Genomic DNA, 18728 nt, shown 5'->3' with positions numbered 1-18728 from the left:
ATGAGATTAAAAGTTACAGTATATAGTAAAACAGCAAAACCTGCTCTATATACGTCCTTGAAAAAACTCACTGAACATGCATGTCACGTTTATGTGGCCATTGGTGTCATGGTTAAACAGCAAATTTTCCTAAATCGCTCTCGTTCAGCTGGTAACTAACCATCTTAACAATGGCACAGCTTTAAAGGAACTTCAATTAAGTTTTTAAAGAGGTTTCGCTTTACTTACAAATTTTTCTACGCTTTCTAAACATAATAGACATAATTTTAAAACTACATATGCTTAATATTGACAGTTCCTATTGTATTCTTAACAGCACAATTTCCTAATACTCTGTTTAAATAACTGATATTTCAGCAAGTAATATATACTGCTGAAATTAGTAACCATGACATGGAGAATTCAGCTACGACTTAAAACAGAAATACTGTAAACTACGAGGGTTCTTCAAAAATAACTACTCTGAAAAAAAGGGCCTTGGCTATGATTGTCTTCACTTCAGGTTTTTCTGTTCACGCCTAGCTCTTCAAGAATCGCTGAACCAGCTGTATGGAGAATGGCGTTCGTTTTCATATGGTTAATAGTCATCTTTCTATAGCCTGTTTTACTCGGTTCCTATATTGATTAGCGGATCTTGTATTTGAAGAATTAAACCACCGCCAGGGTATAGAAGTTTTGCCTGAGTCCAATGAAAGTGCCATTATTATAGCTAAATGTTTCATCATACTACCTGCCACATAAAGTTTCCGTTTCGTTTATGTTTAACTGTTCCTTATATGCATGCATTTTGTGTGCAGAATTCAACAACAGTTTTTCTCTAGTGTCAATATTTGGTGGCAATTGAAGGTTTTTGAGACATCTATATGTATTACCTATAGTACATACTAATACTTTTATATGTAAGAGCCTATATCAGCGATTTTCAACCGGTGTGCCGCGGAGTTTGGGGGAAGGTAGAAAAGAAGCTTAGAGGGGGAACAGGTATCCTGTGTGAAGGTAGAAAAGGGGCTTAGAGGGGAACAGGTATCCTGTGTGTTATCAGACACTCAGCCTAAAACACTGATGGATCCAATATCTCTCTATTACAGAAGATTTAGGAGAAGTCCGGTTGGTCTGTCTTCCTAAAATCCACTCATGCACACCTTCTCGATGGCAAGCCCTGTTTACGTCACTTAGGTGGCAACGAACGTGTAGAGTGGTTCTCTTCAAGACGCCTGGTCAGCGTGAAGAGGAAAAGACCAAACCCTCCAGCAATGAGAGCACAACAATACAAATGGCCCTCAGTCCCCAGCAGCTTTCACTCTCCCTCTTACGGCAGCGAGAGGATCAGAGTGGAAGCAGAGGGTGCTAAGAATCTCTGGGTACGACCAGGCTGCCATGCACGGAAATTGAACTTGGCCTGTTATAACGTACGATCACTCATCGGTGAAGACAGGATATTAGAGCTGGAAAAGGAATTAGAAAATGTGAATTGGAATATCATCGGTTTGGCTGAAACAAGAAGAAGAAATGAATCACTTATAAGTTTATCAAGTGGAAATCTGCTGTACACCAGTGAAAGGAGTGAAGGTGGAGTTGGGTTTCTGGTCCATAAAGATTTTAAAAACAACATTTTGGAATTCAAAAGTACATCACCAAGGGTGTCAAGACTAATACTCAAGATTTCTAAGAGGTACAAGCTAAAGATTATAATGATTTATGCACCAACATCGAGCCATGATGATGAAGAGGTTGAAGAAATGTACACTGAAATTGAGAGTCTTCTAGATGAGCAGAAAACCCACTACACTATTATTATGGGGGACTTCAATGCTAAGGTTGGAAAAAGGCAAAACAGCGCAGAAAGAGGAACTATAGGAAATTTTGGAATTGGTGAAAGAAATAAAAGAGGTGAAAGACTTGTGGAATTTGCAGAATCTCAAGGAATGTCAGTAATGAACACTTTTTTCAAGAAAAGGGTGAACAGAAAGTGGACATGGAAGAGTCCAAATGGATTAACAACTAATGAAATCGACTTCATCCTCACTAACAGAAGATATATTGTGAATGATGTTATCGTCCTGAATAAGGTAAATGTTGGAAGTGATCACAGAATGGTAAGATATACACTTGATATAAATGTAGGAAAGGAAAAAACTGACTCGAGTAAATAATACAAAGGTCTTTGAGATAACAGAGGAGAAAAAGCAGTATGTACTGGAACTTAAGAACAAGTTTGAACTTCTGCAGACTGCTCAGGACCAAGATATCGACGAGGAATATTACAACTTTCTGAAAGTGATAAAGCCCAAGAAACCTATAGGGAAACAGAAATCCAAAGAAGAAAAAATTAGTCAAGAAACACTTGTCATGATGAACCAAAGACGACAAATGAAGAGCAAGAAAAACACTGACAGGGAGAAAATTGAGTATACTGAGTTATGCAAAGCCATTAGAAAGAGACTCAGAGAGGACATAAGAAGATTTAACACAAGAAAAGTAGAACAAGCATTAAGGGAAAACAAAGGATTTAAATCAGCAGCCATGAGCAGTAATACAGAAAGACAAATGATACTGAAACTGAAGAATAGCGATGGTGTACTTATAAACAGCAGAGAAGGCATAATTCAAATAGCAGAAGACTACTATAGAGAATTATACAAGGAGCAAGGGAATGATACCAGCAGTGGGGAAGATGGATTGCAAAGTAGCAACACATACGACATACCCGATATTCTTCCTGATGAGGTAGAACATGCATTGAAGAAAATGAAGAATCGGAAAGCCCCGGGGGAAGATGAAGTTACTGTAGAGTTGTTAAAATTGGGAGGAAGAGACATAACACAAAAACTGGCAAGGCTCTTCACAAAGTGCATTAGAAAAGGTGCGATGCCTAAGCAGTGGAACAATGCAATCATAGTTTTGCTGCATAAGAAAGGAGATAAATCAGAAATTGGAAATTATAGACCAATTAGCTTGTTATCCCATATCTACAAGTTGTTCACAAGGGTCATTACTAACAGATTAGAAAGAATACTTGATGAGAATCAACCGAAAGAGCAAGCTGGCTTTAGGACAGGATTCTCAACTATGGATCACCTTCACGTGATATCACAGCTAATGGAGAAAGCAAATGAATATAAAACACCATTATGCCTGGCATTTGTGGATTATGAAAAGGCATTTGACTCCATACAGCATAAGGCAATGTTTCGGGCACTGGAAAGACAAGGCATAGATACTCCATATATTATGATTTTGAAGAAAATATATGAGAGTGCTACATCCTTTATTAGACTAGACAAAGACAGTAGCAAATTTAAAATCGAGAAAGGAGTTCGACAAGGAGACACAATATCTCCGAAGCTGTTTACTGCTGCCCTTGAGGAAGCTTTCAGAAGATTAGACTGGTCGCAGAAAGGAGTCAATGTGAACGGAGAGTACCTAAACCATTTACGATTTGCAGATGACATTGTGGTCATAAGCCACGATCCCAAAGAATTAGAGGAAAATCTTAATCAGTTATGCACAGTTAGTAAGGATTTTGGACTAAAGATGAATATGGCTAAAACAAAAGTAGTGATGAACAAGTATGCCACGGAAAGGGAAATAATGATTGAAGGAGCAGTAATTGAAAAGGTGGAGTCATATACTTATCTGGGACAAATTATTAGCTGTAATAATGATAAATGGCTGGAAGTCAAGAGAAGAATAAATTTTGGATGGATAGCATTCAGGAAATATAGTCACATACTGAAGAGCAATATCCCAGTTTGTCTGAAACGTAAAATAATGAATCAATGTATACTCCCCACCATGACTTATGGAAGTGAAACTTGGGCACTCACCAAAAGAATGGAAGAGAAGCGAAGAATGGAACGAATTATATTGGGAATCAGACTGTTAGATAAGAAGAGAAACACATGGATTAGGCAGCAAACTCAAGTAAAGGACATTCTTATCAAAACTAAAGAACTAAAATGGTCTTGGGCAGGACACATAGCTCGAAGACATGATGACAGATGGACTAAGAAAATAACAGAATGGTACCCAAGAGGAGCTAGAAGAAAACCTGGAAGACAAAGGAGGAGATGGATAGATGAAATTCATGAGTTTTTGAGTAGTAAATGGATGGCCAGTGCTCAAAACAGAAGGAACTGGAAAGTTGCTGGAGAGGCCTTCATCCTGCAGTGGATTGAAAATGGCTGATGATGATGATGATGAGAAAAGAAGCGAGGAAAAAATTGGGGAATAAAAAAAATCGTCGAGGTAAATTTTAGAAGTACTATATTTTTCATGAAAGGCCGATAAGAACGAAAACAATAAGAGTTTAATAAAAAAAAAAAGTTATTATAGTAAAATTCCAAGAATTTCGGTCCCTCTTATTCCAGATCCCAAGATAACTCTGCAATGTACTTTTACCACCCCACTTTTCACCATTGTCAAGCCACCAGGTCAGTCTTCAGTCAGCTGCTGTTCGCATCGGTTGTGTTATTCCGTGTGAGTTTGCATTAATGCATTTTTGTTTATTTCTATTTCGTTTTAATTATTTTGAATTTAGTTGATTTTGATTTTTTTTTAGGGCTGGACATGGATAGATTTCTAATATCCATGGACATGGATACTAATATGGAAAGACATGGATAGATTTCTAATTAAAAAAACGTAAGTTAGATTATGACAATGAATTAAGTGTAGTTGGCACTATTCCTGGTAGTATAACACATAGTGCAGTTAGTATTAGTTCTAAAAGTGCGCCAGTATAATGAAGACTATTTGTCTTTCGGATTCTTTTCATCTATAGAAGAGCAGCCACGTCCTAAGCGTGTTGTTTGTGGTGAGAAACTGGCAAACCAAGCTATGGTTCCAAGTAAGTTGAAAAGACACCTCCACAAAAAGCACTCACATTTATGCGAGAAACCAATTGAATATTTTAAAAGGCTTATAGCTGATCAAACACGCCAGGCTGAACAATAGACCAAAATCACAACTATTTCTGACAAAGCTCAAGAAGCAATCTATGCCGTTGCCGAAATCGTGGCAAAAAAAGATGAAAGTCAGTAATTTTACCAGCATGCTGTAAAATTTTAAATATTATGTTTGGCGAGGAATATGAAAAAGAAATTTTGAAAATCCCTGTCTGATAATACTATTAGTCGGTATACAAGACGTTGAGTCACAAGTGATAGCTAACATTAAAGAAACCGATTTTATTGCCATCCAGTTGGACGAGTCAACTCGTCCAGTTGGAAAAGCTTAACTGCTAGCATTCAGCAGGTTTGTTTGTAATAGAAACATCATTGCACAATTTTCATTTTGCAAACCACTTCCAGAAACAACAAAAAGGCCAAGACATCCTTGTTGTCCACAGTTATTTCATATCTCACGATTTGTCATGGAAATCATGCATCTGCACCGATGGTGCTCGCTCTATGTCGGGAAGTCTGAAAAGATTCGTCGCACTGGCCAAGCAAAAGAATCCTGGCATTTTTTACACACTGTTTCCTGCACAAAGAGGGCCTCACTTCAAAATCAGTAGTACCTGAGCTCCAAAAAGTACTGGATTAGACGATCAAAATGGTTAATTACATCAAGAGTAGACTGTTAAAATCGAGGTTGTTTTCAGCACTGTTCTGCCATGGAAGCTGCTCACACACAACTCCTACTGCACACGGAAGTAAGGTGGCTGTCTCGAGGACGGGTACTTTCAAGGTTCTATGAATTGAGGGAAGAGCTTATAATTTTTTTTACGTCTGAAGAAGAGTCTGAGCTGACTGACCTGTTTAGTGATGAGACGGTCAGGGAATGACCACCGCATATCCCTGGAGCAATATGGCCTTAGTTGCTAATGCTCCTAAAAAAAACCAAATAACAATAACATAACAGTGATGAGACCTGATGCAATAAAGTTGCGTTCCTAGCTGACATTTCCCAAGCCTTGAACCCTCTAAACAAGAGTATGCAGGGAAAGAATGAAAATATTCTTACTTGTACTGACAGAATTAGCTCTTTTAAGGAAAAATTAACATTGTTGGCAGCCAGAATAAAAAAAGAGAACAAAGTTGAAATGTTTGAGCTGACAAAAAGTTGCAGACCGGGCAAAAATCTTGTCGATTTAATTCTACAAAGTTTGTCACTGCTGAGTAAAAATATTGAAAAGTATTTCCCGTCACTTGATGTATCTTCCTTGGACTGGGTAAGAGATTCGTTTGTGTTAAGTACGTTGGAATCAGCAGAATTAAATCGAATGAGAGCAAATTTGTTGCAGAAGAAGATGAGCTGACGGAAATGAGAAACGACAGAGGAGTGAAACTAAAGCACTCATCAACAGAGCTGCCTTCATTCTGGTTGTCTCTACGACAGGAGTACCCCATTATCACAAAGAAGGCGATTGAAGCACGCCTTCCTTTCTGTACATCGTATCTGTGTGAGGCTGGCTTTTCTGCTATGAACTCGATGAAGAGCAAGACTAGGTCGCGGCTTCAAACATTAGAGGAGGATTTGAGGGTATACTTATCAACCATCCGACCTCGGACAAGAGACATCATGAGACATCACCAAGCACAGGTTTCCCACTGATATTTTTATATAAATGATATATATTTTTTTATAAATAGCATCTTTTTCAATGATATCTTATTTCAATAATTGGAATATTAACAAATATGAACATGCATTTTAAAAATAAATCTTTTGAAATCCAGATCAATATTATTTTAAAAAATAACACAATGATTAGAATTTTAGCTATTGAACTTTTAAACACAATCTTAATAAGCGGGGTTTTTTTTATGATAAAATCTCTCCTTAAAAAACTGATGGTGTGCCTTGACAATTTTAGCACCTTGCTCAGGGTGCCGCGAGTTGAAAATCTCTCGCCTATAGTATTCGAATGTTAAGGGTCCCCCCTCCCCCAGTTTGATTGGCTACCAAAGAAGGTTAAGTTATCTCCAGTCTCGTTCTGCTTTATAGCTGTCACTTTTGACTTTCGAAAAGCTGGAGATCGTATAACTAAGCAGCAGGGGTTAAAAAAAAAATAATAATAAAAAAAAAAAATATATATATATATATATAACAAAAAGCAGTTCTTCGCTTTTAGTTTGTGAAGATTTTTCGGAAAAAACTGGAGGTTTTTCAAGTCCACACCGCGCTAGAAATTAAATTTCACTGACAATATATACAACATTTATTTCATTATTAAAATACAGCCATAGAATTATTTAGCAGTAAAAAGTCAAGTGCAGCCATTATCAACCCACTGCAGGATGGAAGCCTCCTCAACAATTCATGCTGAGGGAAATGGACCATAATCTGCCACGCTGGTCCAATAGGGGTTGGCAGAGCGACCATATTCAGCAGTCAGGGGCTTTAACCCCGGTCTACTCAAAGAGCATGTGCTACTGCACTCCCGCTCCTGACCACTCGGCTACGGAGCAGTACAGTGTGCTAATTGTGTGGAAAGGGGACGATACATGGTTAGTCAAACGTATTGAGTAAATGACAACTAAATACACTGTTATACCACATGAATGTATTTTAAAAATGTATTTATTGAAGTGTTATCACATCAGTCTACACTTAAAATATTGGCAACGCTTCAAGGTTCTACTTAATCTCATTCCCATCAGAGGCCCGAAGACGGGGTTCAGTACAACCTTAAAACGTTGACAATATTTTAAGTGTAGACTGATGTGGTAGCACTTCAATAAATAGACTTTTAAATACATTCACGTGGTATAACATGTACGTAACTGTCTTTTAATTTATACATGCTTTCTATCTATGCTTTCAAACGTTAGCTAACCTAGGATTTTTCTGTTTGGATTGTCTGTTAGACATCGACTGAATATTGTTGCTTCAAGGAAGTTGTAGAGTTTTCTCTCTTCAAAAATGTCGAGTCAAAGTTTTGTTTATAACAGTGGCAAACTGGTTTAGACTTGGTTCACAAGAGCATTTCCAAAACTTCACCAGAAAGAAGAGATATGTAGTGCGTTTTTGCACATATCTGAATATCCTCTGACATTCAGCATTGCTACGAAGAATTGTTATAATGCATAACTTCGGATAATTCGTTACATTTCAACTTTCCCTTATGCACTTATAGGTTTCTCGGCCAAGAACTACGGTACATGAATTTTTCCTTCTTTGATGATTATAAGACAATTGAACTGATACTGAAAAATACGTGTTTATTTATCTTGAACGGTTGTGTTTTTTTTTTTTTGTTTTTTTGTTTTTTTTTGTGCAAAATTGATTTGCACAAAATTGGTGTAAATAACTATTTCTCCGAATAGTGCTATTGGATGACGAATCGGTTCTCCAGTACCATTATATTTAAGATATTGCTAAATATCTTAAATATAATGGTATTTGGAGAACTTTATTAAATTTATTCATAAACTCATACAGATTCTGCTATGAGGGTATTAATATTTGAAGTTGTAACTATATCATTCCTCTATTATTTCGTATATGTTTCGGAGGGAAATGAAATGCAGAATAAAGTTTGCGCTTTTATAAATAGCTAACTGATCAATTATGGTCAACTATTCTCAAGTGTTTATTACGGCAGTATTCGTTATCAAAAATAAGAAATTCATAAAATTAGAAAAAAATTCCGATTTCAACGCAATTTCGTAATTCTTATGCGAAAAGAAAACGATGAAGAAAAATTATTATTGCAACACGACAAAAAAAAAAAAAAAAAGTCACGACGGTGAGATAGAGATTAGAGTCAAAAAGACGGATTCTTCTGTCTAAAGTCAGAGGGCTGGCAGTATTTCTCGCACTATTGCAGAATCCCTATGATTCTGATTTTATTCGTCTTCACAAAGAAAATGGTATCAGTCGCAATCCAGAAAAGTGTCCCCTTTTCATAGACAGTACAAGTAAATATTTGAAAGCTGTGTTACTTCACAATATGAATATACACCTATCGATTCCTGTTCACATTGAATGATAATACTGAATGATGAAATCTGAAGCTTGCGTTAGAGAAGGCCAAGTATAAATAGGATGTCTAATGGGGATTTCAAGATGCTGAGATTCCTTCTGAGTTTGCAAGGTGGTTTCACTAAATTTCCTTGCTTTCTCTGACTCTAGAACAGTATATCAGCACTACAGGAGAAGATAATGGTCTGTCAAAACTGAGTTGCAGCTTCGTGCACGTAATGTACTAATCAATCCGTCAATTCCAAGAAACAGTTTTGCTAAAACTACTCCATATTAAGATGGGATTTGTTAAACCGTTTGTTAAAGTACTGGATCCTACTATACCGCAAGGTCCGCCACCGCGGACCTGGCGGTATGGTAATTCCACCACTGGCAAAATGTTAATCAAGTTCCTCTTGTTTATTGTGCATGTGTTCCTCGCACCTTAGTCTGTAAATATTCACACTCTTCTGGCACAGAGCCGGCCCAGGGTGACCCAAGGTTTCTTGGGAAATAAACTGATTTAATAAATAAATAAATAAATTCCTCTATTTTCACTTCGATTTTTATTCAGACCAAATTGGTCTGAATAAAAATTCAGAAAGAAAAAATCAAGATAAAAATCCAGTTAGTGAAGAACATGGGTACCAAGGAAGGTGGGATGAAGCTATGATCAGCGACTATATCTGGTTCTTATTTTGCGATGATCCCACTGACCACAAAATATGAAGATGTTCAAATGTATATTTTAAGAAATTTTTTATTAATCCGAGCAGGGTTTCTACTTTTTACTTTTGTAATTTTTTTAGCTTGTTTACTTGTAACAAACTAACATTAATACTCTACTTTGTACAAAAGTTGTATATTTAATGAATCTGATATAGTATTATTGCATATTAATTTCTGGGAAAATAATTAATGCTTACAAAAACAGTAAAGGAATGCAGATTAACAACACGTTTTTGAAAATTTGTTATATATTATCAAACGTCTTGCTTCTTTTAATATAGGCTTACAGTAATGTGATCAGTCTCTCTTGTGTCTGGAAAAAGATTTCTTGCTGGGAACAGAAGGGTCCTTTCTTAACTATTTTCCACTGTCGCCGAGTTAGTTGGCCTCGGATGACGCTTGCACCCCCCCCCCCCCGAAAACCAGGTTTTTCGTAGGAAAAACTGGGGGGGAGGGCTACTGAAGACAATTTAGAGACAGAATACTGTAAATTATTATGACCTTAGATGGCTCAGCGTAAATACTAAACAACCACACATCAACATTTACACTTTCATTGTTTACTATTGCATTGACAATGAACTCTAATTATAAATATACATATATATGCTTGTTCTAATTTTTAACAGGTGTCAAATGTTTCACTATTAGTTTCCCTGAATAACTAAAGCTGACACAACAGTATCTTCAAATATTTCATTTTCCTATTCAACTGTACTTCCTCACTATAGTGAAGAGATCCCTTCTGAAATTTAAGAAGGGTTCTCTTCTTAAATTTCAGAAGGGAAGATCCCTATTTAATGTATAAAACGTACGGTATGACCATTTTGAAAAGATGCAAGCCGTTATACGTCTTGAGACTGATTGAAAAAGGTGGATGATATCCTCTTGAGCAGTGTTTCTCAAACTTTAGCACATCTCGGAGCACCACCTTAATTTAGACGGAGCACTAGAACAAATACTTGTGTGTGTGTGTGTGTGTGTGTGTGTGTGTGTGTGTGTGTGTGTGTGTGTGTGTGTGTGTGTGTCATCTAAATATGAGGGATATCTTATTTAGTTCCTTTTCTGGATCGTTTTTATGCTAATGTAATATTTTTATATTAGCATAAAACGATCCAGAAAAGGAACTAAATAAGATATCCCTCATATCTACACAGACAATACAGGTATATAAATTACGTAAAAATTTATTCCACGGCATGCATCCAGAGTGATGAGTACTCGCGGGGCAGCGGTTGAGCAACACTGCTGTTTTGAGGAATGTCCCTACATGCATGCCTGGGTTAAATATTTCCTTAAAATTTGGACTGGCTGAGATATGGCTCTAAGTTTCCGTCCCGACACATTCAAATTCTTAAGCATATCTGGAACCTGTTCATCAGGAGATAAATCAGGGGATCAGCAGACGAGGAAAGCATGCCAACATTGCAGAGAAACATCTGGCAACAGTGGCAGTATGGGGGCGAGCACTCCTGTTGGTATAAAGGATTATCTGTTAATAGACAAGTTCTAAGAACGCTTTAAACATAACGTAAACCGGTGACATTACCTTCAGCAAAAATTCTATAGTCATTTTATTTTATCAAAAAAATATATATATTATTTTAAAATGAAATGTTGTCCATTTAATGCAGTATGTTCGTTGCTACTCAGATTAGTACTGTATCCTATTCCCGATTTTAGACGGTTTCTCCGATAAATTGTATTTATTAGCTTTAAATTTTTTAACTGTTTCATATTGTATATATTATGTAATAAGTCACAACATTGTTTATGAGACGCATATTATACTACTATTAATAAGAAATTGACCATTCATAGTGAAACTGGCAGCCACCTTGCCAACCTGAAGAATGTCCTTCTTTATTAATGAAAGGAGGATCATTTTCACCACCATTTGGGAGTCGTAAACCCTGTCTCAGATCCAATCCTATGCTCGCCAGTCATACTTACAGACTTGCCCTGGAGGACAGATTCCTTTAAAAAAAAAAAAATGCTTAACATGCTCAGCAAGAGATGGCGACATGCACAAATTGGTAAACGATAAAATGTACAGACAGAGCATTCTCCTTGCCGTAGAGACCTCTTCGCCATAACCAAAGTTAGTGCTGTCTATTTACACTTACATGTTTGCATTTAATCTCACTTTCCATTTACATAAAGTTTTTGTAGCTCGTATTTTATTTACCTATCGTCCCACTGTGTATTCTCCTATTAATTGTATTGTGTCACTTTTAGTGCCTCACTTAAATTGTTAACCCCTGGCATCCTGATGCCGTGAAAGGATTTGTATGGTTTCTCTTTCCATAATAAAGATTATATTTATTTAAAAATAAAATAAACTTCCTGTTTATACTTCGGGACGACCACACGGTCAGAGGAGTTCACAAGATGCAAGAAACAGCACCCTATTTAGAAGGATGCTGTTTAACTTCGTTTATGGTGGAGAGGTCTCTACTACAAGGAGAATGCTCTGCCTGTACTTTTATCTTTCACAAATTTGTGTATGTTGCCACCCGTTTTTTTGAGCGTGTCAAGCTTTTGGTTTGGAAGGAATCTGTCAGTCAGGGCAACCTTGTTAGTATGACTGACGAGCATCGGATTGGATCTGAGACAGGGTTGTGGGATCCTACAGGAGTGCGAGTCCCAAATGGTGGGTTAGAAGATCGATCCTATTAGCATATTTATAACGGTAGCATTATTTAAATTATAATGCTATTTATGATTCTAAAAAAATTAAATTACTTATCTTATGATATTTGCATGGACACATTTTTAAACATAAATTTTATTATGTTTAATTTTTTTAATCTAAAATAGCTACATAGATTTTTGGAATCTGTCAGAATCATATTTTCGATTATCAACTTCCTGTGTGACTAGGGAGATAAATTTTCGACAATAGTTTGGAACAAGTGATTCAGTAAATGAATACCGAATTCTGAAAAGCAGGGTGGCTTTCGGGCAGTTAAACTAGTGAGCAGGTAAGTCCCAAGACAGGCTGTCAGAGCAGTGTCTCTTGTTTAAATATATCGCACTGCTTTTAAACAAACGGTGTTTGTTTAAAAGTAGTTTAAAATAAATATCATGTCAGCCATTAAAACGTAATATAGAGGACGACAGCATTCTACTTTTCAACATTTTGAAAAGGCGAGCCAAAATGGTATTTATTTTATAATTTCAAAATAATGAGTTACCCGCACATGAACAAGATTGCGATGACTATAAAATTTCAAACTAAAACGACTCATCCGACTTAGTTTTTGTTATTAATTATTGTATAATCTATTTTCATTTAATTGAACTGGACTTTATTGAATAATCTAACCGATTTATATGCACATATAAGAACAATATTTTAATCAGACTTGATCACACAGAACATATCTTGTTACATAAAAATGCAATTTTGTCAATACAGTTATATTGCCTTTATTGATACAATTATATTTTTACGACTTGTTTCGATTATAATTTTTTACTTCGGTAGAATATAACAGTGGACATTAACAAAATGGAATCAGGAAAATTAAGATGAAGAAAAGTAATGCATTCCACTGCTATAGCTGGACATCCACTTATTTCTGATTGGTGTCAAGGCTTTTAGCACAGTATGTACTGTGCTAAAAGCCTAATGGGCGTAACCAACCCACGGCTAGGGTTGCTTTGTTTCAAAAGAAAATAACAACATGGTCATTAACAAAGATGCCTAATTTGAATAAACTATCCAGGGCAATGAAAGCAACTTGTACACTCATCAGTATAGCACTACACTTGCTTTTTTAGTTTTTTTCATCCTATACAGCCATTGTAATCAAACTGCGGTAGATCACTGATTATCCGGAGATTGAACGTCCGACTTCCTAGACACTCCACCAATCAGTCGTGAGAGCTGGAAACATAATTACTTATTGTATTCATAAAGCACATTTAATACGGCTTCGGGCGTATTTGTATTTTTATGTATTTTATTGCAAAACAAAATACCTATATACGGTACATATTTTTTATTTTAAATTACTATTTAATTTTTTTATTACTATTTATATATCTGCATTTTTATTATCAAATGATTGTTTATATAAGATGATAATGATATGCCTGAAACACCAAGCATGTGAATATAGTAGTGACAGGCGTATTTGAATGATTTTCATATCGAATGGAAATCATTAGATTTATTAATTACTAACCAAATCAAATCATTCGAGTTACCAATTTATATTCACATATAAGAGCCTAATACAAATCGTTTTTAAGTTCATTCGAAATTCAAATGATAAATTTCGGCTAGTTTTAGTTTGGCAGGAAAAAAAGAAAAAAAAAAAACTTAAAGAAGAAAAACTAAGGGTTAGAGAAAGAGTAAGTGAATAAAACTGAAGGCGCATAAAAATATGATGGCGTACGGTAGTAGTAGTAGCAGCAGTGGCATGTGATGCAAGAAAGCAAGTGTTATGAGCTTATGCAGCATCAGCCAAAAAAAAAAAAAAAAAAAAATCAAACCATTCCCTCCAAATGCCTGTCCAGTTCCTCCTTAAATTTATATAATACGGATTCCAGTGCTGGAATCCTTATTATAAAAAAATGTTAACTGTACAAAAATCTCCACTGTTTCAGCAACGTTAGTTCCTTTAAAACGTGTTTTCTCCAGATCTGTGAAAATAATAAGCAAAGGAAGTTACAAAAGAATATTTAATTTTGCAATTCTGTACTTTTATGAAAAACAAAAGATAGAAATTTCACAAAAATTGTGGATGCTGGAAAATTTATTCTCGTATTTGAAATCATACGAAACAAGTTAGATAATGTGCACATTATTGTATTATTACAAACTGTATTATTAAAAATGGATATTTTCAAAAAGTTCACTATATTTTATATATATATATATATATATAAAATGTGACTTCAATTGGAGTATTTCGTTATCCAGTGATAGTAATAAAGATCAAAGCTATTGTTACGAAATTATAGGGGATGGGTTGTTCAAAACGTTGACTTTTCTAGCGCTGTATACAATTCACGAATAGCCCTTTAACCCCAAGGGCCTACATCTGGTGAGTGTGGGCTTGACACACCTAGGGTCCTGAGCTGGATATCATCATTCTTCTTTTCTTGGTGATTCCCTTCTACTTCTCTCTCTCTCTCTGGGTAATTCAGAATTTTTTTTTTTTTTTTTTTTTTTTCCTTCGTGCAGCATAAGCCTCAGACTTCCTTGCAACATATAGCCAATAATAATAATAATAACACGTAATCGATGTGAAAGTTCACAAACGTTGCTTTTCTAGGTATAGCAAAACACTACTGCAACTGCTTTCTAGTAAATAACTTGAAAACAGTATCAATGGCACGCGGTAGGGAGGCCGAATATCAGCCGAAATTGATTATAATCCGGCCTCTTTTCTCCCATAAACGCGGATAATAATGATATACTGTATTTAGTTTCCGTAAAAGTCTGAAAATATTAACCATTAAATATCATGCTCTATGCGAGATCGATAGATTCTAATAATTAGAATTATTAGAATCATTCATTCATTTTTCATTCAATAAATGAAAAAATGAATGAACGATTCTAATAATTCGATATTTTCTTCGTTAGTGTTTCACGTGACAGTAGGAGTTCAAATCCTGTCAGAGACTGGAAGAAATCTAAAGGCCTTCTTCAATCGGTTCTGTGGTTAACTCATTTCAGAAGGAGGGAGCAGAGTTTTCGCTTTTGAGTTATTTAGCCAATACAACATGAAAAGTGGCCCCTGGAGCAATATGGTATAAGATGCTAATGCGTCGTAAAACGAATAGCAAAAACTATAATTATCCCTAAGCTATTGCCCTACGAATGCAAATTTAAAATCGTTTTCATCAATATGATCACCCAATAATCAATTCCTTTTCTCAATACAATTAATAAGGTAACTTACTGATAGTTCTCCAAACACCGGCTAAAATCCAAGTTAGAAATTTTCTAGCCAAAAATTAAATATTTAGCTGTCCTATTTACTATTAATTTCTTAGGTATGCATCTCATAAAAATTAATAGTGATAGATTCTATGGAAAAGCTCCTAGATATACAACGTGACCCTAGCTCCCAGGGTCATGATCATATATCTAGCTCCTAGATATATAATCATGACCAATTCTACTTGTAATTTGTCTCTAAAAAGTTACTGAGACTTGCTAGAAGGATTTTCACAGAGCAGCTCCCGATCTATATCGCAAAGCAGGCAAACTGATCTTTAGAACGCACACGCACACTTAATACATATAATGAATTTTAGAAAAGACAAGACCACACTTTCATATTTTACTCAGACGTACCGCAATAAAGAGCAGTAGCGCTGCGACCCTATGTGCCATTAGTAGATGAAATAAAATGTGTTGCCCTAAATGCTGAATACTGATAAACTTTAGCCAATCAGAAAGCTATGTCAAAAAAAAAAAAAAAAAAAAAAAAATTGGTGCCCTCCTGAACTGTCGGCCGTAGGCGACGCCTACCCACTTGAGGAGGTCCTGATAAGAGATTGATAAAAAGACAGCTCGAGCATAAGAACAAAATATTAGATAGAGCCAAATATTAGATGATTCTCTTCATAGAAGTCCTTTGGCGGTCAAAGTAGAAGTATAATAGTATACCGATCGTAAACCGTATGGTGTAACTCGTGCAGCTTGCGATGAACTGAGACAAAATTTGGTATGGTGGTGTACCATAGAATAACGATGAAATGAGGAGACAGCGAGAAACTTCGGACGGGTATTAGGGATATTTATTAGGGGTTCTAAAAGAATTACCAAAAAGGTCACTCTTCAGAATTCGATATAAGATGCTCGAAAATATTGTCACATGACATCAGTACGCGTATGATCCCCTCTAACAGCTAAACAGGCATGACAGCGGTGAACCATGCTTGATATTAGGGTGTTTATAATATTTTGTGGCAACAAATCCCATTCTTCCACCAGCGCAGACCTTAACTCACCAAATGACCGAGAAGTTTGGCTGTCGGCGTGTGCAAATGCCACGCCCATGGGCGTTCCGCACCTGTTCGATCGGATTTAAGTCTAGCGATCGTGCTGGGCATGGCAGTCGTTAGATGTAATCGTTTTGATAGGTCATCATCATCATCATCATCAGCCATTTTCAATCCACTGCAGGATGAAGGCCTCTCCAGCAACTTTCCAGTTCCTTCTGTTTTGTGCAATGGCCATCCATTCACTACCCACAAACTCTTGAATTTCATCTGTCCATCTCCGTCGTTGTCTTCCACGTTTTCTTCTAGCTCCTCTTGGGTAGCATTCTGTTATTTTCTTAGTCCATCTGTCATCGAGCTATGTGTCTGCCCAAGCCCATTTTAGTTCTTTTAGTTTTGATAAGAATGTCCTTTACTTGAGTTTGCTGCCTAGTAATCCATGTGTTTCTCTTCTTATCTAACAGTCTGATTCCCAATATAATTCGTTCCATTCTTCGCTGTGTAGTTAACTTCTCTTCCATTCTTTTGGTGAGTGCCCAAGTTTCACTTCCATAAGTTATGGTGGGGAGTATACATTGGTTCATTATTTTACGTTTCAGACAAATTGGAATATTGCTCCTCAGTATGTGACTATATTTCCTGAATGCTATCCATCCAAAACTTATTCATCTCTTGACTTCCAGCCATTTATCATTATCAGCTAATGACTTGTCCCAGATAAGTATATGACTCCATCTTTTCAATTACTACTCCTTCAATCATTATATCCCTTTCTGTGGCATACTTGTTCGTCATTACTTTTGTTTTAGCCATATTCATATTTAGTCCAAAATCCTTACTAACTCTACATAACTGATTAAGATTTTCCTCTAATTCTTTGGGATCGTGGCTTATGACCACAATGTCATCTGAAAATTGTAGGTACCCTCTTCATATTTCTTATAGGTACCCCTATGAAAAATATGAAGAGGGGGTGCGGCCGTTGAACGGCCACGAGAACACTACCTCCACCGTAAGTGTCCCTTTCTCTGATGGAGGGATGGTACCGCATTCCACGTTGTCTCCAGATGGAATAACGTCCATAATCCGTTTGTAGGCTAAAACCGAACTCATCAGAGAATAGAATATACTCCACTTGCCAGGGCTACAAGTTACATGTTAATAGCACCAGTTTCGTCGAGCTCTACGGTGGTTTGGGATTAATGGGATACACACCACTGGCTTCTTTGCGTAGAGTCCACTTGAATTGATCCTTCTTTAGACAGTATGGTTGGAAACGTTTTTATCTGTGACTGCAGCAACCTCAAGGGACAGTTGACGACAAGACATTGTAGGGTTCCGTCTTGCTGTTAGAGCCAGATAGCGGCCTGTCTTGTTTGGCGTCGCCCTCGGGCGACCTTGTCCAGCTCTTCTTGTAATGGTTCTAGTCCCCTGAAACTGCTTCCACGGTGCCACGACGACATTGTGCGACACGTTAAGCCAACATGCCACCTCTGCTTGACGGCTTCCCGGCTTTAAATCGTCCAATGACTCGCCATCTCAAAGAAGCATCTAAACGACGGTAACTTGCCACCTTGACTATTGGAGATGTGACTATGCCACTGAGCATGCCCCAAAAGGGGGTGAGATGAAGTGATATGGTCGCAACCCGTGTTTTTATAGGCATGAATAATTTATATAATGTGCGGCTTTGTGAGGTTGTAGATCTATTTCTATTGGATACTCTGAATTAGCACACCAGGATGCTTATTATGTCAAATATTCGCCTTTGGTGACACTGTTCACAATGAAATATTCATGAAAAATATTTTGATCTGTTAATTTTGTCGAGCAGCGTAATATATGCGTTTGAATTAACTGTAGTTCGAATAAAAATGACCACAAAATATGGTTAACGATAATATTCTCGTTATATATATATATATATATATAATTTTATTTATTTATTATTTTTTTTAAATTAATGGCCTCTACATGAACGTTAGCGCTAAAGCGAACCCCGATCAAAGTGCATGACGGGTTCTCTTTGTTTGTATGTGTCCAGTAGCGTAGCTACCATGTAGGCAGGCAAGGCAACTGCCTCCGGGCACTTTAGGGGCCGAGCGTCTTTGGCTGTCTCC

The 18728-nt window shown here is 36.6% G+C and overlaps 1 protein-coding gene across 2 annotated transcripts in view; it reads right to left on the bottom strand.

Annotated features, from left to right (window-relative positions):
- The window catches only part of Rel (nuclear factor NF-kappa-B family member relish), a 462299-nt gene that overhangs the window by 399671 nt on the left and 43900 nt on the right, over window positions 1-18728 (bottom strand). The window lies entirely within an intron of this gene.

This window comes from Mastigoproctus giganteus, chromosome 8 (assembly GCF_048544385.1).
Source record: "Mastigoproctus giganteus isolate SK-2022 chromosome 8, ASM4854438v1, whole genome shotgun sequence".
Classification (NCBI taxonomy): domain Eukaryota; kingdom Metazoa; phylum Arthropoda; class Arachnida; order Uropygi; family Thelyphonidae; genus Mastigoproctus; species Mastigoproctus giganteus.
The sequence above is the reverse complement of the archived record's forward strand: the minus strand, read 5'-3'. Positions and strand labels throughout refer to the sequence as shown.